Source organism: Pygocentrus nattereri, chromosome 1, assembly GCF_015220715.1.
Source record: "Pygocentrus nattereri isolate fPygNat1 chromosome 1, fPygNat1.pri, whole genome shotgun sequence".
Lineage (NCBI taxonomy): Eukaryota > Metazoa > Chordata > Actinopteri > Characiformes > Serrasalmidae > Pygocentrus > Pygocentrus nattereri.
The window spans coordinates 9,353,161-9,371,753 of record NC_051211.1 but is presented as its reverse complement, the minus strand read 5'-3'; the positions used below and the strand labels follow the sequence as shown (position 1 = coordinate 9,371,753).

General features: G+C 39.4%; 1 protein-coding gene and 1 long non-coding RNA gene across 3 annotated transcripts in view; both read left to right on the top strand.

Moving 5' to 3' along the window:
- The first annotated feature begins 2,841 nt into the window (after window positions 1-2,841).
- On the top strand, window positions 2,842-6,262 carry LOC119264239. Its single transcript, XR_005130900.1, has 2 exons — window positions 2,842-2,956; window positions 4,864-6,262. It is a non-coding gene; the product is annotated as an uncharacterized LOC119264239 (long non-coding RNA).
- Window positions 6,263-10,163: 3,901 nt separating this feature from the next.
- Window positions 10,164-18,593, top strand: part of gcgra (glucagon receptor a) — a 101,561-nt gene continuing 93,131 nt past the window's right edge. For both annotated transcript variants that reach the window (XM_017701618.2, XM_017701616.2), the window contains exon 1: window positions 10,164-10,360. The gene's annotated coding sequence lies outside the window, so the exon portion shown is untranslated. The remainder of the gene's footprint in view (window positions 10,361-18,593) is intronic.

The window sequence follows — 18,593 nt, the reverse complement described above, 5'->3', positions numbered from 1 at the left end:
AGCACATGTACCAGGACACTGAGTGAGTAAATGAGGGCCTTTGAAATCAATGTTTGGTGAGTACGGGATGTTATCATGAGTGCTGATGAAAAATGGTTCTCTCAGAATGACAGAAGAAAGACCTTTTATTTGATCATGAGATAACTTTGTGTGCATCTGTGCCTTTTCGCTGAGGATCTGCCGAACATTACTCCTGCAATGTCGCATCTATGACATGCTCGCACTTTTATACAGTATGTCAGGATGGAAACAGATTTTGACGAGGACCTCATGTCCTGAGCATAAAGGGCCTCTGCCAAGGGACTTGTACTACTTGTCCTGCGTCTCTAACAAATTACAGAGGGCATCGGTCCAACTCATTTAATCTCTAGGCAATTAATTAGTGTCTTGGAAAATGACAATTTAAGTAATTAAGTGCGGCAGCTGTTTCAACACACCGTCCTCAAACAATAAGGGAGCCTTTTCATGAAACGGCTAATCTGCTCAGCCTGCTGAATGGCTGTGACCCAAAGCAACTGTTGAACACTTTTTTTCATGTTACAGGCCCTTGTTTTTGTCTAATGTATTCAGTTCTCCTTTCATAGCTGTTTCTCCACCTCCAAACTGCAAAGAGTTGAAGGGGCTTGTATAATTCACTGGCCTCACTCTGGACCCCAGCTTCAGTCTGTGGAAATAGACACTGCAATTTTTGCTGTCTGTCATGCAAGGTTGTGCAAGGCAGTACATATGTCACACTGTCAGTTTCTTTAGATTAATTCTCCTAAAGAGCCTTTTGGGGTTTACCATTTTCATGGGAAAAGTACTTGACAGGGGTCGATCGATATTCTTGTCTGTTTTCATGCTTCCAGATATATTTCCATCCACTGAAAAATGATGCCCTGAACTTGCTTGCATTAAATGCGCACAAAATTGCATAAATAAAATATTACATCAACACAATAAATTGCCAAAAGTAAACTAAAAGATGAAACCTTGTTGACATATTTCATTCATGTGGAAATGCTGTACACATTTGAATCAAGTACATTCAATGCATCACTATTTTCAGTGACCACTTATCAATAAAGCTAACAAGAAGGGTTCTTTGGGACCCCAGAAGAACCACTTTTGCTTTGCTTAAAGGGGAATTCTACATATTTTTATACATTTGTGCCTGTTTAAATGGATAAGAGGTAAAGAAGAAATTCATTCAGAGTGGTTTGGTGTGAAATGTGCCATTCTAGAGAAATTTAGAGTCAGAATTGTTCACAGTAGTTGTGATAGGAACCAGACATCCAAAGTGTTTAATGTGTCTTAAAGCTCCCTCAGAGACAGCTATTACATAAAGTAGTTAGGAATACACTGCCTGAAGTTTTGGCCTAAAACATAATATTTAAAATCCATTCATGGTGAAGAGGTACATGTAGGCTGTTGTAAGGCAAAACAGTAAGATTTTTTTCATTTACTATTGTTTTATCATAATCAACATTACATATAAAGCTCACAAGGTTCACAGGTCATTTTATCTGGAACTTAATATTTGTATTGTAGACCCCATGGGACTTATTACAGCTTCGAATGAAGTATTACAAACTTCCTATCTTTTTGTCTTGACGCTGGGTTGACAAATCAAACACTCGCAGATAAAAAGATAAACCATAAGGTTTATTAAAAAGGAGAACTAACTGAAATAACAAGGTTAACACCAGACCAGGTCAGAAACCAGATTAACAAAACACAGTACATGGGCAAAAACGATAACTGAGTCAGATAAAAAAACCAAATACAGTAAGGGGCCAAAGCCAAACAGCAAACATGCAAGTGCACTTAACCAAGTGTACTAATCACAAATACATGGTGCAAACAGCTTATATTAAGGCTTATATAACCTACGTGAAAACACAAGTGATGCTAATCAATACTCAGGCGAATGAGATCTGCTGGTAGACTTGTGATTGGTTGGTGGTCTCACATGACAAACTTAAGGATTCTGGGAAGTGGAGTTCACAATGGAATGAGAACCGGGAAGCGCGACAGTCTTAACTTAAGATCTGACAGGTCAGGATAAGGTTTTTCACAAGTGTGTATTACAGAAGAAAATCTTATCTTAGGAATCTTATCCAGCTTCTTATCTAAAGTTAAGAAATCTTAACTTGCTTGATCGAAGTCAACAATCATCTCTCATGCCTGGTACCTAGCAACTGACCATAAATGGACAGCTGAAACATACACATGTAATCAAAATAGCCGAGTTAGTTAGCCGGTCACTAGTCATAAAACGATAGAAACAGATGGTTAAAACAGAAATTACGACACCTCTGGGATTGTCTTAAATTTAGGACAGAATTTAGGAAATTTTGTCTAGTTAGGATATTTCCATAATACTGTTTTCCTATCTGGAGTTAGGATAAGATAATGAACTTTTGTTCTGTAATAGCGTCTGCACTAAATTCCCTCCTAACTAAAATTGTCATGATGACTAAGAAGATAAGATTTCAGAGTTAAGAAGCTCATAATACAATACAATAAGACAGCTCCTGGTTCCTGTGACCACAGCTGTAAAGAAACGGAATCATTTTCTCTACAATGAAGCTTTTCACACCAGACCACTCTGAATGACTTTGTCATCTCTGCCAATTAGTTATGTAGATATTTTCAAAAATCAGTGGAATTTCCCTTTAAAAATCCTGTCAAGATTGTATGTTTAATGAACTGCTTGTAAATCATAAGAGAATGAAAGAGCCTAAAGAACATTTACATGATGTAAAGGATCTCTGCTAATAAAATGTTTATCATAGATCCAAACATTCAGGCCATGAACCATTTAGGAACCTTTATTTTTAAGAGTGTTTTTGACTGCAGGTTTGTCGTGGGAGCTGAGACAGATGGACTAGTGAGGAGCTCCACTGCAGGGAATACTCAGTCTCAGTTGCTGACCATGCTGGATGAAGTTCAGTTAGAGGCCCAGGCACTGGAGGTAACAGCCTTTGCCTTCTGTCATTTGTGTAGCATGTATTTGCTTCTTTTTCTGATTGTGCAATGCAAGTGATAAAGAAGAAATGCATGGCCTGAGATACACTGATGTCACCCTTTTTCTCTCAAGAGGTGAGAGGTTTATGTAGAGCTTAAGGGTTTTACAGCAGGTAATGGCAAAGTTACATTTAAGGGATCAAATCATGGAAAACCAAAGTCTTCTGGCTTTTTTGGACTAAAGAAATGTGATGTAGGACAAAAACATTGCTGAGGTTTTGAAATGTCTTGTTAACCATACAGTGCATGAAAACTAAGCTGCAAAAGCAACTATTTTGAATTCTTTACTGTTGCAATGTCACAATAAAACGACTCATTTACATTTATCTGCTTGTTCTGCTGCCATCAGTTTAGACACTCGCATTCACACGGAAGTTATAATGAATGTTTCACCTCTGAGTGCTTTTTGAATGAGGCACAATGCAGGAAAGCCAAAGAGAGGCAATTTACATATATCAGTCTTAAAGGCACAGTGACAGCATTCTGTTTAGTTCCAATGAATAAAGAAGGTTAGAAATTGTGATATAAACTTTTATGTACATACATAACATAAACAAGCAAGAAACATGAAGGATATGGGCCCTTTAAATAACCAGCTAATAAAAGTTATAGAAATGTTGATGCAAAGATGTGAAACCTTGTAAATTTGTGAAAAAAATGGTCTCAGCAGTTTTTCTCCTGGGATGAGGCAGCTGTTTTGAGTAAAACTCTGTGTCTTGTATTGACCCACTCTGGCTTATCTGCGAAAGAGGCCAGTGAACTGCGCCGAGGGACAAAGTTCACAGGTAAAACTGAGACTTTGAAAGAAAAATATGCTTTGAACATTTGACAAACTGCTGCCTGTTGCAAGAGCATTTAACTGTGTTTTATATCATCCATGGCCAGATTAAAATCACATAGAGCAGCATACAAGAGGTGGCCTCCCTGCTGAGAAATACCTATAGAAACCATTAAGTGTTTCTGCTGGTTACTGATGGTTCTGTCATGTGTTTTGGTTTTTTGATGGGTTAATATCCCAATGTAAAGGATTCTTATAGTTTAACAGGTGACCAGTGGCTGATTCTAAATGCATTTAAAGGTTTCTTAATGGGACCTAAAGATGTTCTACAGGAAACAAGTGGTCTCTTTTGGAAACCATTAGGCTAATTCCCACTAGTAAGCAAAACCATAAGGCTTTAATCCTAATGTTTTCTGATGGTCCTTTTTCAGCAGGGCTGCCATACAGACCCTGCAGCCTATAATGTGATTGTTTACTCTGTTTGCTCTCATTATGCAAGTTAACTTGATGCATTGGCCTTTCCTTTCACCTCTAGAGGAAAATCAGTGCAGCTGTAGTGTTAACACATTCATCTTCATTGACCTGTGACTGCTGTATTTCTGTATTTATGTAAATTTGGCACTTCATTGGCAGTCAGTGACAGGCGCCTTGGGTTCAGGCCATGTAACCTCGATACAGTCACAAACACACTTAGTGTCCCTGTGTAAACATATGGATTGCTGGAAGCTGGACATTTAGTTCTGTCAGACTAAGGCAATAATATTAGTAATTGAGTAATCTAGTAATTCATGATTAATCAAATTATATCAGTTTTACAAAGAGCACAGAATAAAAATGAATTTATTTTGAGAAAGAATAAACCATAAACAGATTCCAAAAGGGAAAAGCCTTTATAAATGGGTGTATTCATCAGGCTCTGTTTCTTCTTGTAAGAAAGACAAGTAAGCTAATCCCTAATGATTCACTGAGAAGGTCATTATGATCTGTGCTTTTTCAATTCAATTCAGCCAAGATTGTAAGCACGTATTTTGTTTTTTTGTGTATTTGTGTCTCCCTCTTGGTCTCTTCCTTCACAGAGGTACCTGCTCTGGAACCAGTCATGTGAGAACCGATCAGATACCTGGCTGGGGCAGTTAGGGGAGGAGCCTATGTTAAAAAGAGGCCTTCAAGATGGCTGAAGAGAGAGAGGGGGCTGATTACCTGTGCTGTTTTAGTTTGTCTTTTTAATCTCTTGTGTTGGGAGTGTGCTTATTTTAACCTTGCAAGATGGCCTTTTATGTTCGAGGAAGTGGTGGTATTTTACAAGAGATTGTTTGTACCACCTGGGGTGTCAAACAGCTAAGCGGGGCGCGCCTGTACATTCACATCATGTAGATGTCTACTCTTTCTAGTTCCCTAGGTGAGAGGGTAGGCACCACCACATGTACTTGTGGTGACTGGCTAGGGAAGTGTACAGTAGTTGGCTTGTTGGCTTTAGTTTTTTTTTTTTTTTTTTTTAGATTAGCCAAATATTGTTTGAGTAGGTAAGCGTGGTGTGGTTTTGATTTGTTCTTTTCTTTGGTGCCGTCCAGTTTGATTCTTCCAGTGTGGTACTAGATATCACAGCACTCTGGTTTTCTTGATGTTTGTTGTAATACAAATGGACTCAAAAGCTCTATATTGGTCTGTTCCTCACACTTCTAATCAATTCTCACCAGTTCAGCATTTTAATGCCACATGTTACTGATCCCACATACCCTAGACAAAATGTGGGGTCATAACAATTGTTATCACTGTTAAAGTAATGGTTTCATAAAAATAAAAAAATTAAATGTGTACAATTTTCCACTTACCCCAGTAAATCCACCAAGACATGTTTGGTGTCCAAATTCGTTTTGTGCTCTTTCAGTTGAGCGTGCTAAAAACCAGTAGTCAATAGTCAGCCAAATCTCACATAGACTCTAGAATTCATTTTCTGTTGTTTATATTTATAATCATTTATTTTTAGTTCAACAGTTGCATGTAAAAAGAGACAACAGAAACAGTGTATCTAATTTGTAGCGTCCATATGTTGTGCATGCATATGAATGGGAATGGTGCAGCACAACACCTGTTGTAGTTTTGTGTACTAAACCACACTGACAACTCTGCATGACCTTAATGAAGACCTAGATGTGGCTGAAGCAGGTTGGGTGGTTATTGACTTCTAGTGGTTGTTAGCTACATTAGCTTCATAGCTCCAGTTTTAAAATAACTAAACAAAATTTCATTCAGAATGTCTTGGCTGATCAAATACATCCGAAGTAAGAGGAGAGCTGTGTAGACTCAATTTTTCTTTGGGTGTTGCTACTGAAATTGTGCTTTATCAGTTGGGGAAGCTTCCTCAGATAGACTACATATAATGTATAATGCTGTATAATGCTTACTACAATGTCTCTTCTTGGCTAAGGCCACCACTCCATTATTCAACTATGCAATAAATCATAAGAAAAAATACTTTTCTGCTTCTTCCATTTCATCATATGCACTGTAACACTGTATGTACAAGTGAAACCATAGCAATCAAGTCAACTTCATCAGTTACATTGAGACTGCTGTGGCAATGTGTTCAATCTAAAGGCAAATGTTTAGACCATTGGTACACTGGTAAACCTCCCTGCCTTTTTACACACACAGAACTTAATCAGACCTACCAGGCTGCCCTGCTGAGCCCCGATTGGTAATGGATACCACAACTGATTTTCTTTGTTGAGGAAGCAATGTTGCCCAAATCAAAGTCAAGTTTATTTACGCAACGTTTTTTACATTGTCACAAAGCAGATTTACAAAAAATCCAAGTTTGAACCCCTGAGCAAGCCAGTGGCAGCAGTGTCAAGGAAAAACTCAAGAGCAAGGGGACCTTAAAGGAACCAAAACTCAAAAAAGGGAAGTCCTCCTCCTCTGGCTGGTGCCATATAGCAAAACAAAAACACAAGTGCAAAATGAACATAGGACAAGATTTTACAAATAATATATTAATGAATCATGTTAATTAAACAAACATAGACAAAAGGGAAAATGTATCAACTTGTCATTTGCTTTTTTTGTGACTATATTGCTATTGGAAGAAAACCTTGTATCTCCATTTTTTGACGTTTTTCAGTTTATATATACATACAGTATATATGTACGTTATGTAGACAAAAAGAATTTGACAAAAAATGAGACACATGGGGTTTTCTGTGGGCAATGACTACTTAAGAGGCAGCAAGGGAGAACCACCTCTCAGCACTAGATATCTGGCCATGAAACTGGCAATAAAATAGCAATAAAGTTTATCCATTTGAACATTAAATATCTTGCCTTTGTAATGTGTTCAATTGAATATAGGTTGAAGAGGATTTGCAAATCATCGTATTCTATTTTTATTTATGTTTTACACAACATCCCAAGTTCATTGGAATTGAGGTAGTATATATACATATATATATATATATATATATATATATATATATATATATATATATATATATATGTGTGTGTGTGTGTGTGTGTGTGTGTGTGTGTGTGAGTATTTCTGTTGGTACAGAGTAAGTTTTACCTATTATTTATTTACTAACTAACTACACTTGTGTTTCTAGCTAGATGCAGGACATTCCTGTAAACGAGGCTTTTAATCGCAGCAAGATTTTTCCTAGTTTTCCACTTACTCCATTATTCAGAAGCCTATTCTACAATGTGTGCATTCCCACTGATTCTGGAAGTGCTTTTTGTGTTGCTTTCTGAACACCACTCGTCCACCTGCTGTCAGACGAATTCACAGAAATTTTGTTCTCAAGTAAATGTTTTGTTAGTGACTGCATTTGACCCATCAAGGTGCCACCTTTGGTGTTTTTAGAGATTTTCTTCACCTTCTTATTCTGAAAAGTCCATGATTGGGGTTTCAAGATTCAGAGCAGGAACATTCAATTTGTGGCGCGAACTCAGTGTTCTGATGTAAAAGGCATAGCTCAGGGATGCTGCACTGTATTAGTCCTAAATCACTGCCCACATATTCTGAACTACTTTTGTTTACTACATATAAATGGAGGGTGTTAATCTCCTAATCCATCAGCTATGTGTTATATATACTCTGCACTCCATCATAAAGGCCTGCAGTTCTAGCAGTGTACATTCAAAATGCAGACACCACACCTATTTCGGTAAAGAGTCTGGTACATAAACTGCTATGCAAGCAGATCTATAGTGTTGGGGGTTAATTCAATATTGTTGTGTCTACTCAGGGCAAACATTCAGTGTTTTTGCTTGTATATGGTAAAAAAAATTACACATCAAAATGCTCAGTGTTGAAGTCAGTCTTATTATTTTTTTTTGCACTTATGCTTGAAGGGCTCCCCAGTTTATTTATTGTTTTTAATAAATAACACAATTTGATGGACAGTGCTGTGTAAAAGTCAGAGACCACCTTTCATTTATTTAATTTCTAGTCAAAATAACCTTTATGTTCAAGTTAATTTTTCAGGAGACCTTTCTGAGCAGATTAGACATTAGATAATCCACTTGTACGTCAAAGGAAAGTGTGTGATAAAAACAGGTTTTCAAAAAATTATTAAAAGATACAGAGAAAGCGGGACTCCACTTTTCACCTGCAAGACCTGATAGACACCAGAACTGAACTGCACTGTGGGTCTGAAAGGATGTGTAGCTGTCAAGAGAAAAGAAAATTTGCAAATCAAGTAAAGAAGCTGCTGGTGTTTTCAGAACAATGGACTGACCACCCCAGAGTCCAGACCTCAACATCACTGGAAGTACTGTAAAAATGAGGTCAGCTCAACATATTTACTTACTCATCAGTTCATTACACTGCTTTACTTTGGTTAGATCAACTTGAGGACACCAGAGCTCAACAAACTCAAACCTCTCAGTTGAGTCAAAAGCTTCCAACTCCCTTTTCTAGTTCTGTGTCTCAGTTAGGTAAACAAAACAGAATCAGTGTTTTTTACTCCATCACACAATCCCATCAGACATTTTCTTCTCTAGGGTTTCCAGATATGGACAGCTGTGGCAATGCTGGGCATCAAACTCATAACCTCTGTTTGTTGGGGCGAATTATTAGATAGTTGCACAACAAACAACAAATATTTTTTACAGTGTATTATGGACGTGAAATGTTATTAACTTCAGGTCTTCCCGAGTGGAGCAATGGTCTAAGCCACCACCCCAAGAGATGACTGTGAGTTCGAACATCAGTGATGCCATAGCCTTCTGTAAGTGAGCACCCAAGAGGAGAAAATGTCTGATAGGATTGTGTGTTAGAAAGAGTTCCAGCTAGTGGTGGAACTGAGTTAACAGAAAAGGAAGTTCTATATTATTCACTCAACTGAGAAGCAGAACTAAAACATTTTGAGAACTTTTGACTTAACCAAAAAGTTTGAGTTCAGCAAATTCAGTTTCATTTTAAGTTGAGCAGACTTTCATTTTTCACATTGTGTGTTTGAGATCGCTTCGATCATGAAAAGCAGAAAATGCAAACAACCTCTGAGCCTGAACTTTGAAGGTGTGGAAAAATATCTCAGGAGATTTCGCTGAGAAACTGAAAGCAAGTCTCCTGAAAAGGATGGAAGCTGCAATAAAGGCAATGAATGGACACACTAAATACAGAATAATATGATATAATCAATAATATAGTCATTGAGTTTTCTGTTGAATTTTCTGTTATATAGATATTTTCTGTTGTTTTCCTGCTGCTGAAAATGGAATAACTCCTACTTAATGGCCTTTAATTCACTCCTCAGTCCATACAGTCCATGGAACCTAAGATGCATTACCACCTGTTTTGAATTTATTATTTTTGTGATGTCATAAAAACCATCATATTTATAGATTGCCCCTGTCAACTGGAAGTGCTGTTATTGTGAAATGGAAACGTCTAGGATCAACAACAGGTGTCCACATACTTTTGGTCATATAGAGTATAAGTCAAAAAGACACAGCAGCAAAGACAGCCTGAGGAATAGGAAGAGCCTGGAAAATGGTCAGAAAATTGTTTTGTGCATAAAAGTACAAATGTCATAAGGGGGCACATCAGGTGCTTCATTTGACATTGGAAGCGTTTGTGCTCATACGGGTTCATTAACAGTGCAAGACTCCATTCAGCGCTGTAGGTGTTTATTCCACACTGTAAGAGTTCATTCAACACCGCACGTGTAATCTGGGAATTTGAGGCTACAGCGTGCGGTTATAAGCTGTTACTCAAATATTAAACAATTTATTCCTTAGTCAAAGTTGGTGATAGCGCTATTTTATTATTGTCCCATGTTTCATTCTTTATTTAATATCTGTGACGTCAGAGCGATAGCGCAGTCGCGGGTCTCGCGCTTCACTCTGAACTGTTCCGAGCGCGCGCCGGTGTGAGGAGACTTTGCTCGCGCGTAAGCCTGAACCGCTTCAGCTAAAAAGGCAGAGAGAAGAGAGGAAAACTCCGATGAAACCTCGCCTTCATGCGGATCCGCCGCGTTTCTCTTCAGAAGTGGATTTTAGAGTACGAGCTCGCTTTTGAACTTGCCTGCTCAGAAGATGAACCGCTGTGGCGAGAGGACTGAAACCCCCTCTGAGGTAGTTCAACGGTTTTACTGCTTATTTTCACTGCTTTCTTTGGTTTTTTTGGTTCTTTGGGTTTTCTGCTTTGTCTGTGTCAGTGAGTTTCACCTTAGCTGATGTGGCTACTGGAGTAATGGGGAAAAACTGTTAGAGCCAGTCGTTTTGGAGTGCTTCCGTCCATTTTGGTCAAATGAATGATTCAACAAGAAGGTTTGAAAATTTCAAAAATATTTGACAAAAGAATGAAACACGAACTCTGCTTGAGACCGTTTTAGTGGGCGGTTGCATCAGTTAGGCAGTTATACATGGTTATACCCCAGTTAGGCTACAGTGAATATAAATAAAATCTCTGGCTACGGTGTTGTCCTCACTGTTGTGCTCCGTGGAAGCACATATGTCAATAACCTGCAGTACAAACTGTTGTAGACGACAACTTTCAGTTTACAAGCTCCAACAGCAGGACACAGCGGCCAGCGCTCGTTTCACCAATCAGTATTTGGGTAATCAATGATTTTCGCACTGAGGCTGAATCTTCACCTTAATTTATCCCACAGGTTCATGCCGTGTTCCTACTTTAACCTTAAGTAAATTCTGATTTAGGCTTCAACTTTACAGCAGGTTTTCACTGAGCTTAAATGAACATTTCGTGCTGAGAGGTATGGACGGATCTTCTTTACGCGTGGAGATCGCGCTGTTTTCTTTCCACCTGTCTTCCGCCCAGTCCTGTGACTGGCTACTACTTCACGCTCGCGGTTATTCGAGTTTGTCATTTAACCCTCAAAATATTGATTTTGCAGTTGGAGGTGTTTCTGTTTGTGTACACCACTTTTACCAGAAGGCGCCGGGGCAGTAAAGTCATTTTTGGGTACATTTTGGGAGATTTTGCAGAGACGGCTTTCAGTGCTCTACGCCGGAACGTTTTCTACGCGGTTTCTAGGTTCCTGTTCGTCTTTATAACGCTTTCTCGTAGTAAAATATAGCAGCCAATAATAGCGCAGAAAACGAACCCTACCAGCCAATCCTAGAATAGGGGGCGGGGTTTTGTCGGAAAACGGGTGGGATAATGAGCTGAGCTGTGAGGTCTCTCATTCATATTTTATTACACCGTTTAATTTGAACGACCGTTAAAATTTAAAAAGAGCGAGATGCTCCCAGCGCGCGGAACGCTGACAGTCGCTCGTGACGGTTAACCGTTAGATTCTAGCTGTTCTTGATGATAAACCGTCAGTTTTTTTGGTTGATTTTTTTCCCCTTCCTTGTAAAATGGACTTAACTACACTTCTGAGCTCAATGGCAACTTTTTAAATACATTTTAATCTTCATTTGGGGTGTTTTTGTGTTACTAAAATTTAACCCAGTATGCATTAAAGGTGGGCAGTCTGATATTCATCTTTACTGCGACGCATTTTACCACATTTTGTCACTGCATGCTTTGCTAAACATATTGTGGGCTAATTTTTCATCCAGTCTATATTAGGGGAGGACAACAGGATGATACTGATTGTTATCATGATCAGTTTTGCCACATTATGTGTGGTTTTTGAGCTTTTAGAACACTTAACTGCATGTTTCATTACATACAGAGCAAAAATATTCCGGTTTAATTGGAGTGAGTGCAGTGCAGTGTGTGAAATGTTACATAAAATTCAACATATTTATAGTTTCTAAACTATATTTATATGTTTTAAATGTGGCACCACCAGTTCTTTTTTCTGCTCCAGTTTACAAATGAAATACCCTGACACACAGTGAGTATCATGAAAATATCTTAAGGTATTGGTGGTAGTATCATTTTGCCATATCACCCATCTCTAGTCTACACATACCATGATGACTCAGTAACAAATGCCTTTTCTTGAATTCCAGCATGAATTCTATTGGTTAGAAAAACATGCATAGCTATGTGTGTTTGCAAAAGAGGGGATTTTCCCATTCCTTTAACTCATACTGCTTTGCTGTAAGAGGTAAAGGCAACAAGTGTGACAAACATCCTAAGTATTAAATGTCATATACCAACAGGAATTACTGAAAGCTCTATTAGAGGGTGTTTAGACACAATCTCTGTCACAACCAAATGAGTTCTAATGGGGAATCGCAAGATGAAGCTTGATTGATGTTCGCTTTGAAATTCGCACAAGCCTTGTTTTCATTGTGAGGCTTAACAAAACAAGCTTTCATGAAAGTCTTCATGAAAACGTGGGCTGCTGCTGGTCAAGTGGTGTTATGTTGAATTAGCCCAGTATGAAGCTTTATTATTTCCCTGATATTGTCACATGTTGCTCACTCATTTACCCAGTTACACCCTGTTCGCATTCCCTTTTCCTTTTCTGTATGGCTCAGACGTATAATCATTAAGGCTTAATGATCTTAATTTAAAATAAATTGACCTATATTACCCGATTCATGTCCATCTGCAAAGAAACAGTTCTGGGATGAATACCATTTGTAATGAAAACCATTTGTGAGTCTGTAATTTCCCAGAGAATTCTCAGTGGGCGTGTGAGATCTTTGTGCACAGAGTGTAGCTGCTACATAGTCTTTGCTTGCTTGTGTGTTTCTTTCCACACTTTCGTTGATATTGCGGATACGTCCAAATACACATACAGTGTAGTGCTGGAAGTGACTGCAACTTGCCAAAATGAGTTCCTTACAGTCAACCTGACATTTACCTTGTTAGTTTATGTCCCCTTTACCATTTAAAAGACTGAATTCTTGGTTTTGTACTCCGATATCGGATTTTTACCCAGTATATTTGCCCATTTTAGTCAGAGGTGGACGAATTACACAAATCATGTACTTGAGTTAAAGTAGAGATACCCAAGGTAAAATACTACTCCAGTAAAAGTAGAAGTCCTTACTTTAGACCTCAACTTGAGTAAAAGTACAAAAGTATTTGCCTTCAAATGTACTTAAGTATCAAAAGCAAAAATACTAAAAGATTAATTATGGCTCTGATGTCCTGTTATCATTTTTATAACAAGACTCGCTACATGAACTCATTTTAGGTGAAAATCCTCCAGCGTCTCTCTTGGTAAACCAGTCTTTTAATAGAACGTCATTAATTAGTGACGCTGACGTCTATTAAAATGATCATAAGCGCAAAACACTGAAGGTAAACAGATCCATCAGGGAGAACTGAGTGGCTCTGAAATCACTTTTACAAACGAGCAAAGTTTTAGTTCAATATTACTTTTTAAATTAGTTACAAGTTGAATAAAATCTTGCTTTAAACGCAGGTTCACAAATGAGTTTCCCTTTACTGTATTGATCTGTAGGTCTCTGCTCATAAACATAAACTAACCAAAACCTTAAACAAAAATTTACTATAAAATGAAAGTGTTTGTGTAAATAGAACACAATATAGAATTATGTACACATATGTAGCAGTGACTGGCATGTTTCTTTTTTTCTGAATTCATACAAAGTTAGGTTAGTTCCATCATTTAGGTAGACGTAAGTGCTCCCAAATTTTTATGCTGCTGTACTGACGTTGAACAGTGTGCCGCACTGGGTTGGTATGACCAACTGGTCAAAACAAGCTCAGAACAAAGTGACCACTGTGCCCTGATTGGTGTTCTTGCTTTGCACTTCTTTTGTTTTGACATGTTATGTTTTTATACACACAAAAACCAAAAGCGATCACAGATTTCTCAAAGTGTAGTGGAGTAAAAAGTCAGATATTTGACTCTGAAATGTAGTGGAGTGAAAATAAAAAGTCGTCCAAAATGGAAATACTTAAGTAAAGTACAGATGCATGAAAAAACTACTTAATTACAGTAACTAATTACATTTACTTAGTTACTGTCCACCACAAATTTTAGTCATAGTCATTGTTATGTCATTGTTATGCCCATCATACAATGCTACCAAGCTAGGAGGGTGAAGATTAGCACATGCTTCCTCTGAGACTCGTGAAGCGCATTTTTTTGAACTGCCGCTTACACAATGTCACTGGATCAGCGTGCTTGGATGAGAATGCTAATTGTAATGTGTTGGCTAGCATCACACTGAGGCCCTGTCCACACACATCCAGATATTTTTGAGAAGTTTCCTCTGCATTTTAGTTTCCTGTGTACATGAAAATGCTTATTCATTCACTGAAAGTTGGAAATTCTTGAAAATTCTGTTTTCAGTATTTTTGTGTAGATGGACATAACACAAATGCTGACATCAGACTGTCAACTTGCACATGTTTGTTGCTGTTTTCCTTTCATTCAAGTATTTATTAACTCTTAAATATGACAGATGACTGGGTTGTTTCTATGCTCAGCAGTTAGGGGTGCTTTGGGAGTTATAGTCATGTTTATAATTTAATTCAGCTTTACTCTTTCGTTTAACTGTAGCGTAGAGGCATACTACTCAGCCTGAGAGACCCAGGCCAGTGATGCTGTCTTAGACTCCTGGCCATGTATGGCTGTGGCATTTTTAAAAGCAATTTTTTGATAATGCACCACTTGGGAAAACATCAGGGAAAATAATATTAACCAATAATTTCATGTTTCACCTCCTTCTCCCACAACCACCTCCAAACATAACAAAAATACTCGCTAGCTCAGAGACCCTCCTTTCCCCCTATTTTCCTCTTAAGTATGTCATGGTGCTGAAGGAAAAGGCTTTCTGAATTCCATCCATCCATCCATCCATTATCTTCCGCTTCTCCGGGGTTCGGGTCGCGGGGGCAGCATCCTAAGCAATGAAGCCCAGACCTCCCTTTCCCCAGCCACTTCCACCAGCTCTCCAAGGGGGATTCCGAGGCGCTCCCAGGCCAGCTGGGCGATATAGTCGCGCCAGCGTGTCCTGGGTCTTCCCCGGGGTCTCCTCCCAGGTGGACTCGCCTGTGACACCTCCCGAGGGAGGCGTCCAGGAGGCATCCTAACCAGATGCCCGAACCACCTCAGCTGGCTCCTCTCGACGTGAAGAAGCAGCGGCTCTACTCCGAGTCCCTCCCGGATGACCGAACTTCTCACTCTATCTCTAAGGGAGAGTCCAGACACCCTGCGGAGGAAACTCATTTCGGCCGCTTGTATTCGCGATCTTATTCTTTCGGTCATTACCCAAAGCTCATGACCATAGGTGAGGGTGGGAACGTAGATCGACCGGTAAATCGAGAGCCTTGCCTTATGGCTCAGCTCTTTCTTTACCACAACAGACCGGTAAAGAGCCCGCATCACTGCTGACCCAGCACCAATCCGCCTGTCAATCTCCCGCTCCCTTGTACCATCACTCGTGAATAAGACCCCGAGATACTTGAACTCCTCCACTTGAGGCAAGAGCCTATCCCCGACCCAGAGAGGGCTCTCCACCCTTTTCCGCCTGAGAACCATGGTCTCGGATTTAGAGGTACTGATTCTCATCCCAGCCGCTTCACACTCGGCTGCAAACCGATCCAGCGAAAGCTGAAGTTCGCGGCCTGATGTCCCCAATAGGACCACATCATCTGCAAACAGCAGCGATGTGACCCTGAGGTCACCAAACCGGACACCCTCCATCCCTTGACTGCGCCTAGAAATTCTATCCATAAAAATTATGAATAGAATCGGTGACAAAGGGCAGCCCTGACGGAGTCCAACTCTCACTGTGAAAGAGTCTGACTTACTGCCGGCTATGCGAACCAAACTCCAGCTTTGTTTGTACAGGGCCTGAATGGCTCGTAGCAAAGAGCCATGTACCCCGTACTCCCGAAGCACCTCCCACAGAATACCCCGGGGAACACAGTCAAATGCCTTCTCCAGATCTACAAAGCACATGTGGACTGGTTGGGCAAACTCCCATGAACCCTCCAGAATCCTGGAGAGGGTGAAGAGTTGGTCCAGTGTTCCACGACCAGGGCGGAAACCGCACTGTTCCTCCTGGATCCGAGGTTCGACTATAAGCCAGACTCTCTTCTCCAGTACCCCTGCATAGACCTTGCCAGGGAGGCTGAGGAGTGTGATTCCCCTGTAGTTGGAACACACCCTCCGGTCCCCTTTTTTAAAAAGAGGCACCACCACCCCAGTCTGCCAATCCAGTGGCACCGCCCCCAATGTCCACGCAATGTTGAAAAGGCGTGTTAGCCAAGACAGCCCCACAACATCCAGAGCCTTGAGGAACTCAGGGCGGATCTCATCCACCCCTGGAGCCTTGCCACCAAGGAGCGGCTTTCTGAATTAAAACATTTTATTTGCAAAGCTTTGTTAACATTAACGTTGGGCTGGCTAGCTTTTAATTGCAGAGCTGTATCACGTCTGTTAATAGTACTGAAGATCCCATGCATTCTGCATGGTTCTCATACAGTTCCCAGAAAAGTAGCAGGAGACCACTACAGGCATGCTAGGATATGTAATAAGACCCTCTTACTCTCTCTTTACTGAGTGACTCACACACAAAAAAGTACTTTCAGGCTATAAAGTAGTACTTGAAGTGCTCCATTATGCATATGTAAGACATGCAGACATTCTTAAGAGGCTAGTGATGTTACTGAAGTATGACAGAAACAAAACTGGCAGCTATTCCTTCCAAAGAATTCTCTTGGGGACCTCTATGAACTTCCTTCAAATGCCCTGATGGCCTCATTAAATCTCATGCTATGTAAACTAAGTCATTTTTAAATTCTTGGCTCTGCTTGCATTGGTGCATATCATGGTTTTAAGTGGCTTGCTGTGCCAGCTCCAAGAAGAAAAATACTCACAGCACATCTTAATAGAAATACCTCACCTGTGTGGTACCTATTATGACAATCGCATTACATCAGAAGCAGTAAAAGGTTATAAGCTGGGGTGATCAAAACTGCATTGAGAACAGCAAGACAGCAATGGTATGTTTTTCTGTAACCATCACAAATTTCACATTTGTTGCGCTAATTAACAAATTTATAAAACAACACTGTGAGCTAGATTTAAAGGAATACTCTGGTGTATTTTAGCCTAACCTTAATATCTTGAATCTTTATTCCATTGTTGATTACAATGGACAGTAATAGAGAAAAAGCACAGCTTCAGTCTCAACACCTGCCCACCTATTATAAGTGTGTTTTGAGTCAGCAATTGTCAGTTTTTATAATTATGGTTATTTTAATCTTACTAATGTAGAAAGTAAACTGCATGTTTTTTGTAGGCTGATTATACTTCTGTGTCTGTGTATCTGCGGGCATTGTGCACTGATGGTTATAAAGCTATTTGCCAGCATACTTGGGAGTAGTGTGAATGTGTGCATTAGTTTGTAGTGTCCAAACCAAATGGTACAGAAAATGATAGAAATTCTTGTGGTTTTCCTATCTCTCTGAATGTTTTTTTTTTTATATTTTGGATAATGTTTAAATGAATGTTTTTAAGATCGCTGTTCTTCTGCCAGCTGATTTACAAACTGCTCCATGTGATTTTGAGTTCTGGTTGGGGTTAAAAATTGTTTAGGTCTCGTCGTGCTCCAAACGCTATCAAATAGCCAATCAGCATTTGCCCGACACAAAACTCCACAGATACACGTGACACATAATTGTGATTTTGGTGGCATGCATGTCATGGCATCTGTGAGCATATGTGGGGAAGCACTTGCAGTTTCACACAAGTAGTTTTAGGCCAGTGGAATGCATGCACAGTAGGACAGCGCAATTGTGCCATGTAAGCAAAATCTTTAAAGGAAAGTTGAGCATTAGGAGCATCCCATTCATATTTCAACCAGTGGCTGGTCTCCTCATCTGTAACGTCTCTAATGTAAACAGCAGCTGTTTGCGTTGGTTGTATGTGTCATTATGCATATTACCATTCAGGAAGGGATATCGTTGCCATTATATGAATCAACCATTGGTAACCAGTTAAACCATAAGCCAAAACATATGACAAAACCATCAGAAACAAAAAGAAGCACTTAATGACTTCTGTGAGTTTTTTTGAGCAGGGATATGATTTAAAACAAAAGTTTGTTTTAGCCTAAAGCTTAATATTATGCTCAGTAAAAGCTTGCTTAAGGTAAAACTTAATTCATGCACTTGTCATGTAAGTGTACACATAAAGCTCCTGTATTAAGGGTAAGTTAATTGAGCTACTATATGTCGACATAACCCATTAGTTTACCCAGTCCACATAAGCTGTAATTCATGTAATATTTACCCTGTGAATCTATATATGCGTTCAAACCAAAGTTTGTTTCAGCCTACTAAAGCGTAAAATATAACATTAGTCAAATGGAGATTTATCACAAATTTATCGGAAACCCACATAAAATGAATATAATGTTGATTAGCTTGAATTGCTAAGAAAAAACAAAACAAGTC